Source organism: Hyla sarda, chromosome 1 (assembly GCF_029499605.1).
Source record: "Hyla sarda isolate aHylSar1 chromosome 1, aHylSar1.hap1, whole genome shotgun sequence".
Lineage (NCBI taxonomy): Eukaryota > Metazoa > Chordata > Amphibia > Anura > Hylidae > Hyla > Hyla sarda.
Window position 1 is genome coordinate 521658526 of NC_079189.1, and position 24525 is coordinate 521683050.

Sequence of the window (24525 nt, forward strand, 5' to 3'; positions counted from 1 at the left end):
CAGTTTTGACATATTTCCATATTGTGCGCATTTTCCAGAGTATACACAAAGATAAACAAGGGGAGGACCTGGATATAGGTCACGGCTATTGAGCAGTAGAGTGTTAGATTGTGCCAGTTATATTTATGCATATGGTTCCTCTGCAGCATCCTGATTCTATCTTTGTATTTTAACTGTTCAGTTTATGAAAAGCTGTCATTTTAAAGTGGTTTAATAAAGACATTTTTTTTTAATTTAAGAAGTGGTTTATGTGAACTCAGTTTTCTTTCAGTGTGCAATATTCTTTCAACATAACATTATTGATAATAGACCACATTCTTAAACTGAAGATCCACAGTAGTAGACATAGACAGTAAAAGAACCCATTGTCAAAAATCAAGAGTTCCTTGTAGACCAACAACTGACTCGATACAGTGATGCCAAATAAAGAACCAAATAAAACAAAATGAGTAAAAAATATTAGACTTGGTCCTTTATTTATTGAAGAAAATTATCTAATAGCTTATCTGTGAGTGGCAAGAGCATGTTAACTTGCTTTCAGTATCTGGTATGACACCCTAGAGCAATAATAATAATAATATATATATATAACACCAACAGATTTCACAACATTTTAAGATTTCGGGGTACAAATAAAGACAAGAATCAGACATTGTTAACAATATTACACATTAAATATTCAAACAGAAGGAGTGAGGGCCCTGCTCGCGAGAGCTTACAGACTATGAGGAATGGGGTGAAGACAAAAGGCATAAAGTGCTTTTATTGATCCAATGGTCCAGCCATATTGTATAAATAGGAAAGGTTACATACAGAAGGGTGAAGCTTGTTATACCTCCAAGACCGAGAGGTGTCAAAAGGGGCAAAGTGAGAGTAATGGAATGTTGTAGGCCAGCCTGAAGAGATGTGTTTTTAGGGCATGTTTCAAACTGTGGATGTTGTGGTAAAGTCTGAGGGATCGAGGTATAGCATTCCAGAGAACTGGTGCAGCAACTGCCACTAAATGTTTCCAATAATTGTTTATTAGTCCTGCTCATTGGCTTAGATGAATTTTAGCCCATTCTTCCATACAAAACAGATTCAGCTCTGTTCTGTTGGTGGGTTTCCTCCCATGAACTGCTAATTTCAGGTCTTTCCATATAATTTCTATAAGATTAAAGTCAGGACTAGAGATGAGTGAATTTTTGAAAAACTAGATTTGGCCTATTTGCTGAATTTTCCCCAAAAATGTGGTTAGATCTGAACTTATTTGTGGCGAATCGCTATTAAAAACATCTATTTCCTGCAGATTACAGGCATTGCTATTAGAATCACTGACGCAGAGTGTCTGGATGTGGCAGCAGGGTTGGGAGACCATATGGCATCACAATTAAAGTGATAAACAAGATTTCTTAATTTAATTTTAATTTAATTTAATTAATTAATTTTTTTTAAACCCTTTTTGAGGACCCATTATGGTGAGCAATGAGCTGGTGGCGGTTCACCACGAGGTAAGCTACGACCTGTTCCAGCCCCTGCCTCTCAGCGCCACCCTGCCCCCCCGACTGTGAAACTGCAAATGTTTCATTTGATTAGATTCGTCCAATTTGATTCGCTCATCTCTATTGAAGACCCATTGGAGGGCAAGTGTGATTCCCCCAGCCGCGGTAATTCCAGCTGGAATAGTGTACAACTGCTGCAGTGTATAAGTTGCTGCAATAAAAAAGCCCGTACTTATATCTTAAAATCGAGATGGCAGTCCACCGCGAGGCGAGCTACCACTTGTTCCAGCCCCTGCCTCTCAGTGCCCCCCCCCCTTTCCGACTGTGAAACTGCAAATGTTTAATTTTATCAGGTATGGTTCATTGTTATCACTCCAACCTGTTTCATTGGATTCTTGTAATAATTCCAGAGGTAATATATAACGACGACTATAGAGCCTCATCATTGAAAAGATTGAAGAGATTTTTTTTATTGAAGATTTTGATTAGATTCATAAGTTTAATGTTCGAGGTGCCCGAAGATTTTACTTTGAACTTACACTGTATGAATGACAGCATGGAGGTGGCATCAGCAGCATCAGGAGTCCTGAAAGTGACCCGGTGACAGAGTGGGGCGGTGGGTGGAAATACCAGTAACAAGTGGTGAAGGTGGGTGAAAGAAGGAGCCTTTGGCCTCAGATGTGTGGCATCAGGAGGGTGGCAGGATCAGAATTTTAGCTGAGGCAGGTAGGCAGAAGAAAACAGTATCTTTTGTCAAAGTGTTGGTGTGCACAAGTAAGTATTAAGGATATGCATTATGTAAAACATAACTTTTAATATTATTCTTAGGATAAAATATATGGACCCAATTTTTTTTTTCTTTCCTAACAAAAGGAAAGGTGTGCAAAAAACACCATGTACCACCTACACCACTAAGAATTGATGTGATGCAAAGACCTTTAAAGGGGTACTCGGCCCCTGGCATCTTATCCCCTATCCAAAGGATAGGGGATAAGATGTTAGATCGCCGCGGTCCCGCTGCTGGGGACCCCGGGGATCGCCGCTTCGGCACCCCGCCATCATTACTGCACAGACCGAGTTCGCTCTGTGAGTAATGACGGGAGATACAGGGGCCGAAGCAGCGTGACATCATGGCTACGCCCCTAATGACATCACGGCCCGTCCCCTTAATGCAAGTCTATGGCAGGGGGCGTGGCGCCGGCCATGCCCCCTCCCATAGACTTGTATTGACGAGGGCAGGCCGTGACATCATGAGGGGCGGAGCCGTGATGTAATAATGCTCCGGCCCCTGTATTGCCCGTCATTACGTGCAGAGCGATCTCGCTCTGCGCAGTAATGATAGCGGGGTGCTGCAGCAGCGATCCCCGGGGTCCCCAGCAGCAGGACCCTGTGATCTGACATCTTATCCCCTATCCTTTGGATAGGGGATAAGATGTCTAGGGGCGGAGTACCCCTTTAAAATGTGGAAGGGAACAACGTTTGGTTCATTGTAACCAGTGGGGGTAAAAACTTCCCCTGTAAGGCCCTACTCTCGCAGTATTAATTCCGTTCTTGGCAAGTTTTAAACAACAACAAAAACGTGGTCTCAAAAGGCAGGAGGTGCTCAACCCCAAATGCAGTTGTGCATTTATGCTGGAAGAGCAAATCTTGCACTTGTGGTCTGTTGCTAAAGGCAATCCCCAGCATAAAAATGCATACAATGGGGGATGCCTGCAACAGACTACAAGTGCCACAAAGGCATCCTACACCAGATAAACGGTGTGGATGTATAACAATTAGAATAATACAATAAGGAAGGGAAGATTAAAACATGGGAAGAGTTAAAAATGGGTAGAGATGTTGGGGTTGGGACATGGTTTGAATATATGAGATTAAGAGGTATAGTAAAAGATACGGTAGATAAGGGGAAGAAAGTAGAAATAGTAAAAGGTAGTTTTTTTGATAAGATGGTGAATACAGAGATTGGAAAAAAAGAGTTGTCAAAGATATATAGAGCACTTAATACATTTTCTATATTAAAGAGAAATCATCACAGTAGAAAAATATGGCAAAAAGAATTGGGTGAGATAGAAGAAGCACAGTGGGGAAAATACACGAAATAATTAATTTTATTCCATTAAATGCGAATCATAGGGTGGTACAGTTTAATATAATTTATAGGCTGTACTATACACCTCTCTTTTTGCATAAAATAGGTAAAAAGAACTCGAGTGCCTGTCGGCAAGAAGAGGCAGGATTGTTGCATATGCTTTGGACATGTCCAGAAATAAAGAAATTTTGGGGAGAAGTTATACAATTAGTTGAGAAAAGTTGAAAGATTAGAATAAAATTAACACCAATAAATGCGATTCTGGGAGGTGATAATGGGACAGAAATAAAACGGGATTGGGGAAAAAAATTCAAAGGTCACTTTTTTATGTCAGATTAATTATAGTAAAACAGTGGATATCTGTAACAGGCCCGAGTGTGCATCAATGGAGGGAGGGGTTGAGGAGGGAATATAGAATTGAGATATAGAGAACTAAAAGCTGAGCCGCGGGGTCCGATAAGACATTTTTGACCTTTTCCTTCTTCCTTTTTTTTTATTTTTTAAATTTTTATTTTATTTTTTCTCTTTTCTTCTTCTTCCTCTAGGGGGGATAGGGGGTGGGGGGATGGGTGGGAGGAGGGTAAAAAAAGAAAAAATTTGTATGAAATATTGTATTATTCTTTTTTTTTTGTAATATGTGGTGGTAATAAAAAAAAGAAAAAAATACAATACAAGAATTTAGGTGCACTACTGTGGTAGATGTAAACAATGGCATTGGCTAACCATCAAAACTGAGGTTTAAATTGAGACATTAGCCAGTATATCCTTATATGAAGGACATGCCTGAGCCCGCACACCAACGCCAAGGTTTCTCAATTGGCACGGGACCTAACACTGTGCATGATAAGCAAAACCAGGGGCCTTTGGGCAATTACAGCAGCATTAGGTCCGACTCACAGCCTGCTCCCAGGTTACCTCCAGTGTGGCTGGGTACACATACAATGGGAGGAGGGAGGCAGACTATAAGCCTCACCCAAGTTAGCTGATGTGTTGCCGGCCTCACAGGTGGACCTTAACAGCTTAACGACCATGGACGTGTATACACGTCCAGGGCGGATGCACGTTCCCGCACCAGGACGAGTATACTCGTCCATGGTTCTCGTGGGTGCTGCCCAGTGCACCCACAAAATCGCAGCAGGGACTCGGCTGTATCACACAGCCGGGACCCTGCTGCACTGCCGGGACTGAAGTAAACTTCAGTCCCGGCAGTTTTAACCCTTACAGCCACGGTCGGAAGTGACCGCGGCTGTAAGTGTTATGGCAGAGGGAGGGGGCTCCCTCTGTCTTCCCTGCAGCACCCCGCATCACAATCGTGGGGTGCTGTGTCTAATACGCAGCTGGCCGGGGCCTGCCGCACTGCGGGGAGTGAAGTTCACTCCCGGCAGTTTAACCCTTACAGCCGCGGTCGGAAGTGACCGCGAGCTGTAAGGAGTTTGACAGAGGGAGGGGGCTCCCTCTGTCTCCCCTGCAGCACCCCGCAACGATCGCGGGGTGCTGTTTCATACCTGTGCAGCCGTGGGTCCTACAAAGACCCCAAAGTCTGCCCTGGCTATTGCCTGTCAGGACGTGCCAGAGGAAAGTCCTGATATGCTAGTGAAAACTGGCAGGCAGCATATAACTTCAATGCTTTCGAATACTAAGTATTCCAGAGCATAAAAAAAAGTGTAAAAATAAATAAATAAATTACCGTATTTATCGGCATATAACACGCACTTTTTAGGCTAAAATTTTTAGCCTAAAGTCTATGTGCGTGTTATACGCCGATACACCCCCAGGAAAGGCAGGGGGAGAGAGGCCGTCACTGCCAGTTTCTCTCCCCCTGCCTTTCCTGGGGTCTAGAGCCCTGCCCTGAGGGTGCGTGTTATAGGCAGGTGCGTGGTATACCCCGATAAATATGGTTATAAAAAGTGTTAAAAAATGGGTAAAAAAAAAAAAAAATGTAAAAAAGTGTAAAAATATTTTGTAAAAAAAGGAAAAAAGTGTAAAAAACAATAAAAGAAAAAACATGTTTATTAAATAAATATAATAAAAAAATGCGTAATATGTGGGATCACACAGCGGACATCCGCAGCATGTAATATGCTGTGGTTGTCCGCTGTATGATCCTACATATTATGCATTTTTGTGTAGGATCACAACAATGAGCTCCCTGTTGTGGCTAGGTAGCTTTGTGCATCCACTCATTGCGGTGGATTTCCCGTCAGCAGTCACAAGCGGACATACTGAGCTACCCAGCTGCAGCAGTGATCTCGTATCCGCGGTGGGAAATACTCTGCGGATGCGCTCTGTCTGACCCTTTTTGTCTATGGGAATACTATAGGGGGTGTAGTTTCCAAAATGGGGTCACTTGTGGGGGTTCTGTATGGTTCTGGCAGCTAAAACCCTTTGCAGGCATGAAGTACAGCCTATAATCCATTCGGCCTAAAATTATGCCCTGAAAGCCAAATGGCGCTCCTCTCCTTCTGGGTCCCACCACGCAGTCAAGGAACCAAATATGTCCTAAGCGGGGGTATTTCCGAACATGGGAGGAGCAGCTTAATAAAATATAGGGTGCTTTTTTTCAATATCAGAAGCGATGTACAAAAAATATGTCCCACAAATGATGCATTTGCGGAAAAAAGCAAAATTTGTAATAATTCCTGCAAAAAAAAATATGGCATTAAAATACTCTCTGTACCCCCTAGTGAATACCTTGAGGGGTATAGTTTCTAAATTGGGGTCAATTAGGGGGGGTTTCCTATGTTCTTCCTCCTTTAAATTTCTGCAAACCTTGCATAGCACATAAAAAAAAAAATATTTTCAAATTTTGAAAATACAGAAAATTTCAAGTGCAATTGTTAGGCTTCTATTTCATTTACAATGTTAATTAAAAAAACACTTTAAAAAAAGTAGACATCTGAAAGTATAAGTTTCATAAACTATTTGGTCAGAAAGTATAAATATATGCAACCTATAAGTGTTAAAATAGCAAAAAATCTTATTTTTTTTTAATTTCATGAATTTTTTGCATTGTAAAAAAAAAACTACAAATTATATCGGCTTACTTTTACTATGTACATGAAGGACAACTTGTGACAAAAAAAATTATGTCAGAATTATCGTGTTTGGCAAAACGTTACCAGAGTTATACTCTAATAAAGTCAGACATCCCGATTTGAAAAAGCAGGCCTGGTCTTTTAGGGGCGTACAGACCTAATTGTTTTGGTCCTTAAGGGGTTAATGCTGCCTAGAAAGTGATCAAGGCGCATTAAATGTGGAGTTTATACACCTCCAAGTATAAGCTACAACCCCTTAAGGACACAGGGCGTATCCATACATGTCCCAGCATGCCCTTCCACTGTCCGTACATGCTGGGGGTTGTAGCTTTTGCAACAGCTGGAGTTTCTTACCAAACTCTGTGTTTCACAACCAGTGTGCCTCCAGCTGTTGCAAAACCACAACTCCCAGCATGCACTGATAGACCGTACATGCTGGAAGTTGTAGTTTTGCAACAGCTGGAGGTATTCCCCCCAATGTGAACATACAGGGTACACTCACATTAAGTATTACAGTAAGTATCCGGCTGCAAGTTTGAGCTGCAGCAAATTTTCTGCCGCAGCTCAAACTGTTAGCGAGAAACTACTGTGAACCCCCGCCCGTGCGACTGTACCCTAAAAACACTACACTACACTAACACAAAATAAAATAAAAAGTAAAAAATACTACATATACACATACCCCTACACAGCCCCCCTCCCCTCCCCAATAAAAATGAAAAACGTCTGGTACGCCACTGTTTCCAAAACGGAGCCTCCAGCTGTTGCAAAACAACTACTCACAGTATTGCCAGATAGCCACTGACTGTGCAGGCATGCTGGGAGTTTTACAACAGCTGGAGGCACCCTGTTTGGGAATCACTGGTGTAGAATACCCCTATGTCCACCCCCTATGCAAATCTCTAATTTAGGCCTCAAATGCGCATGGCGCTCTCACTTTGGAGCCCTGTCGTATTTCAAGGCAACAGTTAAGGGTCACATATGGGGTATCGCCGTACTCGAGAGAAATTGTGTTACAAATTTTCTGCTATTACCCTTTTTAAAAATGTAAAATTTTTGGGAAACCAAGCATTTTAGGTAAAAAAAAATGTATTTTTTTTTTACATATACAAAAGTCGTGAATCACCTTTGGGGTATTAAGGTTCACTTTACCCCTTGTTATGTTTCCTGAGGGGTCTAGTTTCCAAAATGGTATGCCATGTGGTTTTTTTTTTTGCTGTCTGGCACCATAGGGGCTTCCTAAAGGTGACATGCCCCCCAAAAACCATTTGTCGCTCCTTCCCTTCTGAGCCCTCTACTGCGCCCGCCGAACACTTTACATGGACATATGAGGTATGTCCTTACTCAAGAGAAATTGGGTTTCAAATACAAGTAAAAATGTTCTCCTTTTTACCCCTTGCAAAAATTACAAGAACAAGAACATGCGAGTGTAAAAAAATGAAGATTTTTAATCTTCTCCTTCACTTTGCTGCTATTCCTGTGTTAAAACACTTACTGAATGTCATTTTGAATACTTTGGGGGGTGCAGTTTTTATAATGGGGTCATTTGTGGGGTATTTCTAATATGAAGACCTTTCAAGGTGGAAAGGGAACAACATACAGTATTGTCCATTGTAGAAGGTGGGGGTAAAAACTTGTAAGGCCCTACTCTCGCCCTATTAATTCCCTGTGAGTTGGCAGTGTTTTTAGGTGGAAATAGAGAGAGGTTCCTGTGTGGGGCTGTCCTTTTTAGGGCGAGTAACACTTGCCAAGAAGGGAATTAATCATTCGAGAGTAGTGTTTACAGGGGAAGTTTTTACCCCCACCTGTTACAATGGACCATACGTTGTTCCATTCAACCTTTTAGAGGTGTTTGCATCACATTAAAGGAGTACTCCGGCGCTAAATCTCTTATCCCCTATCAAAAGCGATATCCCCTGCGATATCTCCTGCAGCACACCCGTTTCTTGATCCTCGCTCTGTGCAGCTGAAAAACAGGGGTGCTGCAGGAGAGATATCGTGGGGGTCCCCTGCGGCGGGATACCCGCGATCTAACATCTTATCCTTTTGATAGGGGATAAGATGTTTAGCGTCGGAGTACCCTTTTCATTCTTGGTGGTGTAGGTGTCACATGGTGTTTTTTAGCACACCTTTCCTTTTGTTAGACTTTAAAAAAAATTGTGGGTCCATATATTTTATCCTGAGAAAAGTTAAATTTTAGCTAATGCATATCCTCAATACTTACTTGTGGTCTGAAGCGGAGGAATTTTTGTAACTGGGGAGCAGCATCTGAAATATTTTTAGCTGTATCCATATTTGTGAAGTTTTTGTGTGGTCCTATGGTCAATCTACTCTGATGCATCAGGCATTGATGGGTGAAAATCCTGGCTGATCCATGCCTGATTCATCTTCAAAACAGTCAGCCTCTCCACATTTTTCGTGGACAGACGAATTCTCCTTGGGATTACTATGGCCTCCGCCGCACTAAACATCCGCTCTGATGGCACACTACTGGCCGGGCAGGACAGCTTTTCCAGGGCAAACTCTGCTAGTTGTGGCCACAAATCAAGTTTGGCTGCCCAGAAGTCCAGAGGATCTGCAAAGTGTGTTGGCAGGGACATGTCAAGGTATGCCACCACCTGCTCGCTCAGGTCCTGCTTCAGGTCTACCTGCTGCTGATGAGTTGCTTCACAATGCGGGTGAAGAAAGCTACTCATCAGCGACTGTAGACTCAGGCTGCTGCTGATGGATCTGGTACTGCTCCTTCCACCCCACCCCTCCCCAGCAGCCATGGCAGTGGAAGGTGAGCACAGAGGGCCCCCTGATTCAGACCTGAGAGAGGATGGATGATGGCGCAGATAGGCATCGGCAAACTGACTAAGTAGGATGTCTCTATAATAGGTCAGTTTGTCCTCCCTCTCAGTGGGTGTAAAAAAGGCCCCCATTTTGTGCCGGTACCAAGGGTCCAATAAGATGGAGAGCCAGAAGTCATCCCGCTGCCGAATGGTGACAATTCGGCGGTCTATATGCAAGCAAGTGAGCATACATCGTGCCATTTGTGCAAGTGATTCGGAGGGACTACCTGTCTCCATCTCCACTGCATACTGCCATGGTGTGTCTGGGTCCTCTATCTCGTTTTCCTCATCACCCTGTAGCTCCACAAGCTGCTCCTCCTCTCCTGTCAGATAACTATAAAAACCACCCATTTTGTGAAACCTTGCCTGAGCTCCACTGTCCTCCTACTCCTCTTCCAGTTCAGCAACCACAGGGCTCATGTGGCCGTGAGATGTAGGCGCCACGTCTCCAGTGCCCTGACCAGCCATCGTTTTTACCATCTGTTGTAAGAAATGAAGCAGTGGAATGACGTTGTTCATCCTGAAATCCTGGTGACTGACTTATAATGTGACTTCCTCAAAGAGCCTGAGCAAAGGGCAGGTGTCACGTATAAGCTGCCATTGAAGTTACACTATCTGCTTGGATCATCAAGAAATTGTAAATGGCTTTTCTGTGTTTGTATAGTCGGTCCAATATATGGAGGGTGGAATTCCAATGGGTGGAAACGTTGCATATGAGACTATGTTGTGGGATGCCGTTTTCATGCTGCCGCTCAAGGAGAGTGTGCTTTGCGGTGTATGAGTGGCTGAAGTCCATGCAAAGTTTCCTTTCCATTGTTAAGATGTCTTGCATATGGGGGGGACACTTCATGAACCACTTGACAAACAGATTGAACACGTGTGCCATGCATGGCACATGGCTCTGGCTTCCTCCTATGTTATGGTGTTTTTTAGGTGGCCAGCTTCATTATAGCAATACTGTACCTATTTTGCACTTGCACTTTCCTTGGCCTTTATAATTGAGTGTGCAATTTTTGCACATGTTCAAACCATTTAGCCATTTATATTATTGCACCTTTATTATTATTCATGCTTATAAACTGCATAGCCCCTAAGGTCTGGTATAGTCTTTTACCGTTGCACTCAGGTCATCCACATTATTTTCTATAAATTGTTCAGCACTTGCAGATATTTACTATACACATCCCAGGCTGCCGCCTTCATGTTGTTGCATTCCTCCTTGTTTTTAATAAATATTTTATTGTATGTCACACAATGTATCAATAAAGATTGTCTATTTTTGCATGAAATTTTGGGTAAATAGCTCTTTTTTTTCTTTGGGTATATATTATTTTTTGGAGTTCATATAAAATACAGGCTTGCTTATACACATAATTGGGAAAGTGCCTAACAAAGCCCTGTTCATTTTGGGCATGGTATCGAATACCTTTGGGTAGCCAATACATAGGCATCCTTTCATATTATTGTTTATGTTTTTTTTCTTCCTAGGGTATGTGGTTGTCACATGTTTGCTCTGTTCATGCATTCCTTTATGCAGCGCAGACAAGATGTTCTTCCCTTTGTCAGTCATCATGGTTCCCATTTCCAGTTTTCGTGGAGTGAGCCATGATTCGATTTGTTGAGAAATTACTTTTGGGAGTTCCTCCCCTGTGTGACTCCGTTCTCCAAGGAAAACCATGTGAAGAACAGCATGACACCACCGTGCCCTGCACACATGGGGCACTGAGACTTGTTCGTGCAGTGGAGGCTGAGGACACGGTGAGGTTGAGAAGGCGGAGGACTAACGGCCTGAGAGCGTGCAGGCAGAAGCAGCGTCACCTGTCATAGTTGCTGTTGTTTCTGTGCAGGTACCACATTCACCCATTGGGCCGTAAAGGACATGTATTGTCCCTGACCGTAGTTACAGCTCCACACTTCGGTGCAGCCATGCACTTTGGTACACACCGAAAGGCTCAAGGATTGTCCACCTTCTGTTCCACAAAATTGTGCAGGGCTGGTACTGCCTTCTTCGAAAAGAAATGACGGCATGGGATTCTCCACCTTGGCTGGGCACAAGCCATCAGTTCTCTGAAAGGTGCCGAGTGCACCACTTTAAAAGGGAGGGACTGCAACACCAGCAACTTGGACTGGAGCACATTCAGCTTCTGCGCCGTTGGATAAGCTGTTGTCTCTTGGACATGGCTTCGCTGATGGATTGCTGGTGGAATGACTGACTCGAAGTAGGAGGAGAAGGAGCATCTGGAGCGACAGAAGATGGGTATGACACACAGCTTTCTTTGGCTGAGGTAGTGAAGCCTTGGCTGGCTGAAAAAGAGAGTGCCATGCCACTGGGTGATGCCACATCAGAGCCACACCTCTCCCAGGCCGCTTTATGTTGACGCAGCATATGTTGACACAGGGCCGTGGTGCCATCATTGGGACCCTGGCCACGCTTCACCTTCTGCCGACACATCTTGCATGTAGCCAAGTTGAAACACTGCCACACCGCCGAGTAGCTGATTTTCCCACCAAGAGTCTGCACTGATTGACTGCTACTACCGCCGACTCCAGGAACCCCTGTTCCACTTTCTCCCAGAAAGGTAGGCTGCCGCGAAGCAGGTGGTCTACCCCGGGCATGTTTGGTTCCAGACTTTCCACTTCTGCCATCATGCTGACTACCAACCATGCTACCACCTTGCTGGCTCAGCTGTTGCCTCATGGGCAACCTGCAACCCTCTTCTCCTGAACCCACAGCATAAGATACTTCTGTGGGAGAGGGAACAGCATAGGACAGAGGCAATTGGAGGACAGGGACTGCTCCCGGGCCATGCCAACTGAGGGTGGTGTCTGAGGAACCAACCAACTGTTGACTGGGGATGTCAAATATCACTTGTGATGAAGTAGATGACTGTGTTAACCAATCAATGATGGCAGATGGGTTGCTGGTCGAGACACGACCGCTAGCTAATACTGGGAGCTCAGGCCTCTTGCTGCGACTCCTGCTGCCATTCGCCCGTAGTATGCTGCGACCTCTGCCTGCGCCTGATGAATTTAGGCCTCTGCCACTCCTCTGTGCACGTCCTGGCACTTTTCTGCCTGACATACATAACACGTACACCACATAGGTGTATGTACAGTTGACACTTATGAGAGGAAGACAATACGCTCCACTACAAACTGTATTAGGCTACAAAACAAGTGTGTAGCTTTGGCTGGCTTTTCACAGCAATTAAGACCTTATGACTTTAACAGAAACAAAGTCGTACACCACGTAGGTGTACGTACAATTTACACTAATGAAAGGAGGACAATACACTCCGTATAAAACTGTATTAGGCTTCAAAAACAAGTGTGTAGGAAACAAGTGTGACAGGAAAGAAAAACGTACACCACCTGTGTACGCACAGGTTACACTTATGAGACGACAATACGCTCCGCTACGCAACCTGTATTCCTGCCTACTTGCCCATCCATCCTAAGCGATGGATTGACAACTTGGAGCCAGTCCCTCCCTGCACTTCAGTGGAGTGACATAAACACGAATAATAAACATAGTCGGTCATTGGCCAGAAACAGAATCAGATAAACGGCAGACATGATAAATTGAACAAGACTATATATGGAACATGTATACAGCAGAATCCAAGAAAAACAGATGAACAGAAGAACTGAAAGCTTGACACTAAACTGATCAGGAACATAGGACACTGTTCACACTGGGACACAGAACAAACAAACAAGACACTCCACTCCACAAAATGAGTAGCCATTATAATAAAGCCAAATAGACAACTGGCCAGCGGGCACATTCCACCGTGTGATCAGGATGCTGACCAAGTAGGAAACAGAAATATAATACATGAAACTTTATAAACACGGGTACAAGAAAACCAAACTCTACAATGTAGAGGAAATCTGGACAGGATACTAGACAGGATATTTCTCAAGATTTAAAACGGGATATTTTACAAGATTCAAGACAAGATACATTCAAAACCAAACTCCACTATGAGGAGGAATGCAGGACAGGATTCTCACAGTGTGAATACAGACCAAACAAATCAGAACGGACAAACTAATCCTAAAACCGATTAATGTAACAAGACTAAAAACTCAGATAATATCACAGAATAAATACAAAGTGCATGCTCAAGCAGACTTGGAAGTATATTGCAGAAACAGACATCACAGTAACATATTACACAAGCAGACAAAGTGTATTGCACTAACAGACTTCATAGCAGCATAAATGCACAAACAGATATGGTAGCAACAGGTCAATCACTAGCACAGAATCTAGACTGAGCTGGAGATATATACACACCCGCACTGCCATTGGGTAAAAGGCTAAGAGCTGTCACGATGCCGGCTGGCAGGTAGTGGACCCTCTGTGCCAGAGAGGGATTGGCGTGGACCGTGCTAGTGGACCGGTTCTAAGCCACTACTGGTTTTCACCAGAGCCCGCCGCAAAGCGGGATGGTCTTGCTGCGGCGGTAGTGACCAGGCCGTATCCACTAGCAACGGCTCACCTCTCTGGCTGCTGAAGATAGGCGCGGTACAAGGGAGTAGGCAGAAGCAAGGTCGGACGTAGCAGAAGGTCGGGGCAGGCAGCAAGGATCGTAGTCAGGGGCAACGGCAGAAGGTCTGGAAACACAGGCAAGGAACACACAAGGAACGCTTTCACTGGCACTAAGGCAACAAGATCCGGCAAGGGAGTGCAAGGGAAGTGAGGTAATATAGGGAAGTGCACAGGTGATTACCCTAATTGGAACCACTGCGCCAATCAGCGGCGCAGTGGCCCTTTAAATCGCAGAGACCCGGCGCGCGCGCGCCCTAGGGAGCGGGGCCGCGCGCGCCGGGACAGAACAGACGGGGAGCGAGTCAGGTAGGGGAGCCGGGGTGCGCATCGCGAGCGGGCGCTACCCGCATCGCGAATCGCATCCCGGCTGGCAGCGGGATCGCAGCGCCCCGGGTCAGAGGACGTGACCGGAGCGCTGCAGCGGAGGGAGTGAAGCGAGCGCTCCGGGGAGGTGCGGGGACCCGGAGCGCTCGGCGTAACAGTACCCCCCCCCTTGGGTCTCCCCCTCTTCTTGGAGCCTGAGAACCTGAGGAGCAGACTTTTGTCAAGGATGTTGTCCTCAGGTTCCCAGGATCTCTCTTCAGGACCACAACCCTCCCAGTCTACTAAAAAAAAATTTTTCCCTCTGACCTTTTTGGCAGCCAAAATTTCCTTGACCGAGAAGACGTCCGAGGAGCCGGAAACAGGAGTGGGAGGAACAGATTTGGGAGAAAAACGGTTGAGGATGAGTGGTTTGAGAAGAGAGACGTGAAAGGCATTAGGGATACGAAGAGAAGGAGGAAGAAGAAGTTTATAAGAGACAGGATTAATTTGACACAAAATTTTGAAAGGACCAAGATAGCGTGGTCCCAACTTGTAGCTAGGGACACGGAAGCGGACATATTTAGCGGAGAGCCATACCTTGTCTCCAGGGGAAAAAACGGGGGGAGCTCTTCTTTTCTTATCCGCGAACCTCTTCATGCGTGAAGAAGCCTGTAAGAGAGAATTTTGGGTCTCTCTCCATATAATGGAAAGGTCACGAGAAATTTCATCCACAGCGGGCAGACCAGAGGGCAAGGGGGTAGGGAGGGGGGGAAGAGGGTGACGGCCGTACACCACGAAAAATGGGGATTTGGAGGAAGATTCAGAGACCCTGAAGTTATACGAGAATTCGGCCCATGGAAGGAGATCTGCCCAGTCATCCTGGCGGGAGGAAACAAAATGTCGCAAATAATCACCCAAGATCTGGTTAATTCTTTCTACTTGTCCATTGGATTGAGGATGATATGCAGAGGAAAAATTTAATTTAATCTTGAGTTGTTTACAGAGAGCCCTCCAGAATTTAGACACGAATTGGACACCTCTATCCGAGACAATCTGCGTAGGCAACCCGTGAAGACGAAAAATGTGTACAAAAAATTGTTTAGCCAACTGAGGCGCAGAAGGAAGACCAGGAAGAGGGATGAAATGTGCCATTTTGGAGAATCGATCAACGACCACCCAAATAACAGTGTTGCCACGGGAAGGGGGTAAATCAGTAATAAAATCCATACCAATCAGAGACCAAGGCTGTTCGGGGACAGGCAGAGGATGAAGAAAACCAGCGGGCTTCTGGCGAGGAGTCTTATCCCGGGCACAGATAGTGCAGGCTCGCACAAAGTCCCCAACATCCGTCTCCAGAGTCGGCCACCAATAGAAGCGGGAGATGAGTTGCACAGATTTCTTGATGCCCGCATGACCTGCGAGATGGGAGGAGTGACCCCATTTGAGGATTCCGAGGCGTTGGCGTGGAGAAACAAAGGTCTTTCCTGGAGGAGTCTGCCTGATGGAGGCAGGAGAAGTGGAGATCAGGCAGTCAGGTGGAATGATGTGTTGCGGAGGGAGATCAACTTCTGAGGCATCCGAGGAACGAGAGAGAGCATCGGCCCTAATGTTCTTATCGGCAGGACGAAAGTGAATCTCAAAATTAAATCGGGCAAAGAACAGAGACCACCGGGCCTGGCGAGGATTCAGCCGTTGGGCAGACTGGAGGTAGGAGAGGTTCTTGTGGTCGGTGTAGATAATAACAGGAAATCTTGATCCCTCCAGCAGATGCCTCCATTCCTCAAGTGCTAATTTAATGGCTAAAAGCTCTCGATCCCCGATGGAGTAGTTCCTCTCCGCTGGAGAGAAGGTCCTAGAGAAAAAACCACAAGTGACAGCATGCCCGGAAGAATTTTTTTGTAGAAGAACAGCTCCAGCTCCCACTGAGGAGGCATCAACCTCCAATAGGAAGGGTTTGGAAGGGTCAGGTCTGGAGAGCACGGGAGCCGAAGAAAAGGCAGACTTGAGTCGTTTAAAGGCGTCTTCTGCTTGAGGAGGCCAGGACTTGGGATCAGCATTTTTTTTGGTTAAAGCCACGATAGGAGCCACAATGGTAGAAAAATGTGGAATAAATTGCCTGTAATAATTGGCGAACCCCAAAAAGCGTTGGATAGCACGGAGTCCGGAGGGGCGTGGCCAATCTAAGACGGCAGAGAGTTTGTCTGGATCCATCTGTAGTCCCTGGCCAGAGACCAAATATCCTAGAAAAGGAAGAGATTGGCATTCAAACAGACATTTCTCAATTTTGGCATAGAGTTGGTTGTCACGAAGTCTCTGAAGAACCATACGGACATGCTGGCGGTGTTCTTCTAGATTGGCAGAAAAAATTAGGATATCGTCCAGATATACAACAACACAGGAGTATAACAGATCACGAAAAATTTCATTGACAAAGTCTTGGAAGACGGCAGGGGCATTGCACAGTCCAAAGGGCATGACCAGATACTCAAAGTGTCCATCTCTGGTGTTAAATGCCGTTTTCCACTCGTCCCCCTCTCTGATGCGGATGAGGTTATAGGCGCCTCTTAAGTCCAATTTAGTGAAGATGTGGGCACCTTGGAGGCGATCAAAGAGTTCAGAGATGAGGGGTAAGGGGTAGCGGTTCTTAACCGTGATTTTATTAAGACCGCGGTAGTCAATGCAAGGACGTAGGGAGCCATCTTTTTTGGACACAAAGAAAAATCCGGCTCCGGCAGGAGAGGAGGATTTACGGATAAAGCCCTTTTTTAGATTCTCCTGGACGTATTCGGACATGGCAAGAGTCTCTGGGGCAGAGAGAGGATAAATTCTGCCCCGGGGTGGAGTAGTGCCCGGGAGGAGGTCGATAGGGCAATCATAAGGCCTGTGAGGAGGTAGAGTCTCAGCTTGTTTTTTGCAGAAAACATCCGCGAAGTCCATATAGGCCTTAGGGAGACCGGTTACTGGAGGAACCACAGAGTTACGGCAAGGGTGTGCAAGGGAAGTGAGGTAATATAGGGAAGTGCACAGGTGATTACCCTAATTGGAACCACTGCGCCAATCAGCGGCGCAGTGGCCCTTTAAATCGCAGAGACCCGGCGCGCGCGCGCCCTAGGGAGCGGGGCCGCGCGCGCCGGGACAGAACAGACGGGGAGCGAGTCAGGTAGGGGAGCCGGGGTGCGCATCGCGAGCGGGCGCTACCCGCATCGCGAATCGCATCCCGGCTGGCAGCGGGATCGCAGCGCCCCGGGTCAGAGGACGTGACCGGAGCGCTGCAGCGGAGGGAGTGAAGCGAGCGCTCCGGGGAGGAGCGGGGACCCGGAGCGCTCGGCGTAACAAGAGCTTTAACTATTCCCTAGCCAGGGAGCATCAAACGGTTCCGCCACAACCTAATTCCAATGGCCGTGTTTGAACTTAAACCAAGACAGAAATTACAAGGTGACTATGGCTTTTAGTGCACTGCTCACACTAACTGGGTCCTATTAGCTTTAGAGTTGTTGTACAACCCAGTGCAGCAGTACATAGTCTCTCACTCTCTCTTTCTCTCCCTTCCCTGTCAGTGCTTTTCTGCAGCTTTTTTACAGTGATTTGGGCTTGTGGTAAAGCTGTTTTTCTGTACAACACACATGCTGCTCTCTCTCTCTCTCTCTGCAATAAAATGCTCTCTCTGCAATAAAACACTGAAATGGCAGGCTGCATATGCAAATTTTTGCATATGCGAAAATAAAACGACAATATTATGAATATGCGAATTTAGCGAATATATGACGAATATTCGTCCATATATTCGCAAAATATCGCAAATTTGAATATGGCCTATGCCGCTCAACCCTAGTGTATTGTGACAGAAAACCCCCATGCCTATAAGGCTATGTTAACATAGGGAAATGTCCTCACAGAAAATCCCCTGATAACAGAACACCAGCAGAACATGCAGGCGCTAGGACAGCTCATAAATGATACCTCTCATAGATGTATCATTTCCCTGTGGAGTCCACAAAAAGAATAGACATGTCTATTCTTTCTGTGGACACCAGACTTAAAATTCCTACGTCAGATATTTTCGTTGTGGAAATTCTGCTATGTGAACAGTGCAGCAGAATCCCATTGAAATCAATGCTGCTGCGGAATCTTTGTGCAGATATTCCATAGTGTGAACATAGCCCAAGGGCCCCTCTATAGCAGCACAAGCTTCGCACATGATATGGTATATCACAAGCCTCCATGCCTCCTAATGGTAAAAAAAAACTATGTCTAGGTCCAAGCAAGATATCTGAAAATGCAAGAAGTGAAAACATAGTTCATGATGTAGAAAAGCCACATGTGGGCTATTACACAGGTGACTCTAGTACTTTTTGCACCTCCGGAGCTTGTCACGTATTAGAATGCCCCTTTAACTTTATTGGATCTCTTGGCATTGTTATAATATTGCAATATGGAGTTCAGACTGGAAAAGTGCAGCCCTAATGTATACAAGTCACTTTGTCTACGTAATTATAAACAAAAACATTTTATAACCTTAATTATATTTATTTTATGTGTTTTATGAAGTTCAGTCCCTCCGGGTGTGAAAGTCTTTCCCTCTTCCCCTTATTGTACACCACAATGCCAGTGACTGAAATGCAAATTTCCTTTCGAATCTGTAAGTTATGTTTTACATTGTTGCTCAAACAGATACTATCGCAAACCTTCCTATTTCCAATGTACTGTATATGATTGGTAACATTGCCCTAGAGGAGACTAGCAACAAAATAAGATTTCCTGTCACGTGCAAAGCACAAAATCAAATGTAGCAGAAAGTCAGAGTTGCATTTTTCACAATAGATCTGCCTTTGGCAAGAAAAGAAACACAAACTATTTCTAAAGCAGCGTAATTAAAATCACAACAAAATAACATCTTCCATGGTCTTCTGGTTTCGGATACACAGCAACATTCTGATAGAATAATTGTCATGGTTTAAGAACCCAACTATAATGTCTGTGTAGACAATCATAATTGATTTTCAAACAAATTTTCCTACTGGCTTCAATTATTTAAATACATTTGAAGATTTTTAGGCATTCTAAAGAGAAGTGCTTCCCTTAAATTGAATTTGTTCAGTTCGTGTAAAAGTAGAAAGGAAATAAGTAAGTGCATTATCTACGTAACCGGAGATATGTCCTAATAAAAGTGTCAGAGCGGCTCAGCATAAAAATATGTAAATATGCAGTTCACCTAAACATTACACAGTATAAGGGATAACGATACATCTGATTACATATCTATTATGTTCCAGCTACAGACGTCTTCGCTTCAAAGTTTCAGTCCTGTAATTGTATTTACTTCTACCATTGTTATCTGTGTAATGAATTTAGTTCTGGAGTCTGAGCAATAAAAAAAGTTGGATCTATTGTGCACCATCAGAATGAAGCTTTCCCTGGCCAAAAACTGTACAGATCAGCACATGTATGAGATATATATATATATATATATATATATATATATAGTGATCCCTCAACTTACAATGACCTCAACATACAATAGTTTCAACATACAATGGTCTTTTCTGGACCATTGTAACTTGAAACCAGACTCAACATACAATGCTACAGACAGTCCAGATCTGCAACACGTGTCAATGGCTGGAAGAACTGATCAATTAGAATGGGCATTTTACTTGTACAACACCTGTATTACTGAAGTGTATGCACTGACTGGAGTCTGGTAGCACCCCCTACAGTACAGGGAGGTATTACATGTTCTGTACTACTTTTTACCTGTATTACTGAAGTGTATGCACTGACTGGTGTCTTGTAGCGCCCCCTACAGTACAGGGAGGTATTACATGTTCTGTACTCTTTACCTGTGCCAGGGTTACCTGCTCCTTTGGACACCAGGTGAGGGCGACTCCATGTAACTTTTTTAGGACATTGTGTATTCTGTACAGAACCCTGAAGAAGCTCCTGTCCTCTACATAGACCAGCATTTCCCAAACAAGGTGCCTCCAGCTGTTGCAAAACTACAACTCTCAGCATAACCGGACAGCCTTTGGCTGTCCGGGCATGCTGAGAGTTGTAGTTTTGCAACAGCTGGAGGCACCCTGGTTGGGAAACACTGACAGTGATTTACAGCTTCTAGCAGCTCTTTCTTACTTTTATATGTACGATCTTGCTTTATCTGTATTAGTTATCTACTTGTTTATCTTTAATCCTCACTTTTACCTATTTTTGGATGACATTTTGGTGGCTTTAGAACCAATTACCAGGTTTCCATTGAATTATGGTCTCAACATACAATGGTTTCAACATACAATGGTCGTCCTGGAACCAATTAATATTGTAACTTGAGGGACCACTGTATATCTATCTATCTATCTATAAATATATATATATATATATATATATATATATATATATATATATATATATACATATATATTCAAAAACAATGCAGCACTACTTCCCCATTAGATGCCCGGTGCCAGCGCCCTGACTCGATCAAAGTCCATGTAATAGAAAACAATGGCGCAGCACTCCAAAATTGCAAAAAAGTGTAAAAATTTATTCCTTCATGTCAAAATTCAAAGCGACGTTTCAGCTCCCCACTGGAGCTTTTTTCAAGCATCTTGCTTGAAAAAAGCTCCAATGGGGAGCTGAAACGTCGCTTTGAATTTTGACATGAAGGAATACATTTTTACACTTTTTTGCAATTTTGGAGTGCTGCGCCATTGTTTTCTATCTATGTATATATATATATATATATATATATATATATATATATATATATATATATATACATATTTTTTCTCTTTCTCTTTAAGTATTGTTGTTCTGCTCTGTCCTACAAGCAGCTCAATGAAAATAACAGAGCTGCTGGGTGTCTTACTTACCGAACAGGAAAAACGTCTGATGGACCCCATTAGCTTTAATAGTTTCCATCAGGTTTCCGACATGGTGTACAGCATTTTTGACAGAACCTGCAACATAGATATGAACATAGCCTAAGGAGTGTGAAACTACAAGAACCCTCATTTTATTTACCACCCCCTTTAAATACTGCCAAGTATAGAATAAGTGTTATACTTGTGTTATACTGTGTTTATGCTAACTCTTTGTACCTTTTTTGTAGAATATACTGCATAATGTTTATTGTAGAAATGTGGGCATGGAATAAATACAAAACATTCATTCTGTCATTAAAAAAATATGGAGGTATAAAACAAACATGTTAAGAAGTAGTAACCCATTGAGGTATTTCTAACCCTTAGTCATGGCATACATTTCTGTTACAATCATTGCACAAAAAATAAAGGGAAAACTTTTTTTTTATCAACTGATGCCAGAAAGTTAAACAGATTTGTAAATCATTTCTATTAAAACATCTTAATCCTTCCAGTACTTATTAGCTGCTGAATACTACAGAGGAAATTCTTTTCTTTTTGGAACACAGAGCTCTCTTAACCCCTTAAGGACTCAGCCCATTTTGGCCTTAAGGACTCAGACAATTAAATTTTTACATTTTCATTTTTTCCTCCTCGCCTTCTAAAAATCATAACTCTTTTATATTTTCATCCACAGACTAGTATGAGGGCTTGTTTTTTGCACGACCAGTTGTCCTTTGTAATGACATCACTCATTATATCATAAAATGTATGGCGCAACCAAAAAACACTATTTTTGTGGGGAAATTAAAACGAAAAAAGCAATTTTACTAATTTTGCAAGGTTTCGTTTTCACGCCGTACAATTTATGGTAAAAATGACGTGTGTTCTTTATTCTGAGGGTCAATACAATTAAAATGATACCCATTATTACATACTTTTCTATTATTGTTGCGCTTAAAAAAAATCACAAACTTTTTAACCAAATTAGTACGTTTATAATCCCTTTATTTTGATGACCTCTAACTTTTTTATTTTCCGTATAAGCAGCGGTATGGGGGCTCATTTTTTGCGCCATGATCTGTATTTTGTTTGATACCACATTTGCATATAAAAAACTTAATAAAATGTATTTAAAAAGTTGCAATTTTGGACTTCTTATTTTTTTTTTTTTTTTTTTTTTCGTTCACGCCGTTCACCGTACGGGATCATTAACATTTTCTTTTAATAGTTCGGACATTTACGCACGCGGCGATACCAAATATGTCTATAAAATTTATTTTTCACGCTTTTTGGGGGTAAAATAGGAAAAAACGGACGTTTTACTTTTTTATTGGGGGAGGAGATTTTTCACTTTTTTTTACTTTTACTTTTACATTTTTTTACATTTTTTTTTACACTTGAATAGTCCCCATAGGGGACTATTCATAGCAATACCATGATTGCTAATACTGATCTGTTCTATGTATAGGACATAGAACAGATCAGTGTTATCGGCTATCTTCTGCTCTGGTCTGCTCGATCACAGACCAGAGCAGGAGACGCCGGGAGCCGGACGGAGGAAGGAGAGGGGACCTCCATGCGGCGTTCTGAATGATCGGATCCCCGCAGCAGTGCTGCGGGCGATCCGATCATTCATTCAAATCGCGCACTGCTGCAGATGCCGGGATCTGTATTGATCCCGGCACCTGAGGGGTTAATGGCGGACGCCCGCGAGATCGCGGGCGTCGGCCATTGCCGGCGGGTCTCTGGCTGCGATCAGCGGCCGGGATCAGCCGCGCATGACACGGGCATCGCTCCGATGCCCGCGGTTATGCACAGGACGTAAATGTACGTCCTGGTGCGTTAAGTACCACTGCACCAGGACGTACATTTACGTCCTGCGTCCTTAAGGGGTTAAGAGATTAAGGGGTACTCCAGTCATAAGTCCGCTCCCGATCTATAATGCGGGGCCGGGTCGGGCCCGGTCTCTAACAACAGCCGGGACCCGTGGCTAATAGCGCGCGGCATTGATCGTGGTGCCGTGCGCTATTAACCCTGTAGACGCGGCGTTCAAAGTTGAACGCCACGTCTAAAGTGAAAGTAAAACCATGCCAGTTAGCTCAGGGAGCTGTTCGGGATCACTGCAGCGAAATTGCGGCATCCCGAAAGGCTTACATGACAGCCCGCGGCATGCCGAAAGGCTTACATGACAGCTGGAGGATCCCTACCTGCCTTCATGCTGTCCGATCACCGAATGACTGCTCACTTCCTGAGATCCAGGCATGAGCAATCTAGCGGCAGAATCATTGATCACTGGTTTCTTATGAGAAACCACTGATCAATGTAAAAGATCAGTGTGTGCAGTGTTATAGCTCCCTATGGGAGCTATAACACTGCAAAAAAAAGTGAATAAAGATCATTTAACACCTCCCCTAATAAAAGTTTGAATCACCCCCCTTTCCCATAAAAAAAACAACAAAACTGTGTAAATAAAAATAAACATGTGGAATCACCGCGTGCGGAAATGTCCGAATTATAAAAATATACCGTTAATTAAACCGGGGTATGCGCAAAAAAATTCCAAAGTCCAAAATAGTGCATTTTTGGTCACTTTTTATATAATGAAAAAATGAATAAAAAGCGATCAATAAGTTCTATCAATGCAAAAATGGAACCGCTAAAAACTTCAGATCACGGCGCAAAAATTAGCCCTCATACCATACGCGGAAAAATAAAAAAGATATAGGGGTCAGAAGATGACAATTGTAATGGTAAACATTTTCCTGCATGTAGTTATGACAAAAGCAAACCTATATAAGTAGGGTATCATTTTAATCGTATGGACTTACGGAATAAAGAGAAGGTGTCATTTTTACCGAAAAATTTACTGTGTAGAAACGGAAGCCCCCAAAATTTACAAAATTGTGTTTTTTTTTTTCAATTTTGTCTCACAATGATTTATTTTTCTGATTCGCTGTAGATTTTTGGGTACAATGACTGATTTCATTACAAAGTAGAATTGGTGACGCAAACAATAAGCCATCATATGGATTTTTAGGTGCAAAATTGAAAGAGTTATGATTTTTTAAGGTAAGGAGGAAAAAACAAAAATGAAAAAATGTAAAAAACCCCGGGTCCTTAAGGGGGTTAAGACACATGGGGGGGGGGGGGGGGTATTCAAAGGCTTGTGTACACAGTGCTGTTTTATTAGAGCCACTAATAATGTTATTAGCACCAGGTTTTCAGAAGTGGGGCATGGCTTTTAAAAATTTGGGGCATGTTTGTCCTGCAGCCAAAACAACAACAAAAAAATAGCACGTAATTCAATACCAGGTTAACTTGGCATTAACTGCAACACCTGCATGTGGCAGAAAGTTGTGCTACAC

General features: G+C 43.7%; 1 long non-coding RNA gene across 1 annotated transcript in view; it reads right to left on the bottom strand.

The window, feature by feature from the left end:
• Positions 1 to 21255, bottom strand: part of LOC130290734 (uncharacterized) — a 212453-nt gene extending 191198 nt beyond the window's left edge. Inside the window, exon 1 of the long non-coding RNA XR_008847675.1 lies at positions 21167 to 21255. This is a non-coding gene — a long non-coding RNA (uncharacterized LOC130290734). The remainder of the gene's footprint in view (positions 1 to 21166) is intronic.
• Between the last annotated feature and the right edge of the window lie 3270 nt (positions 21256 to 24525).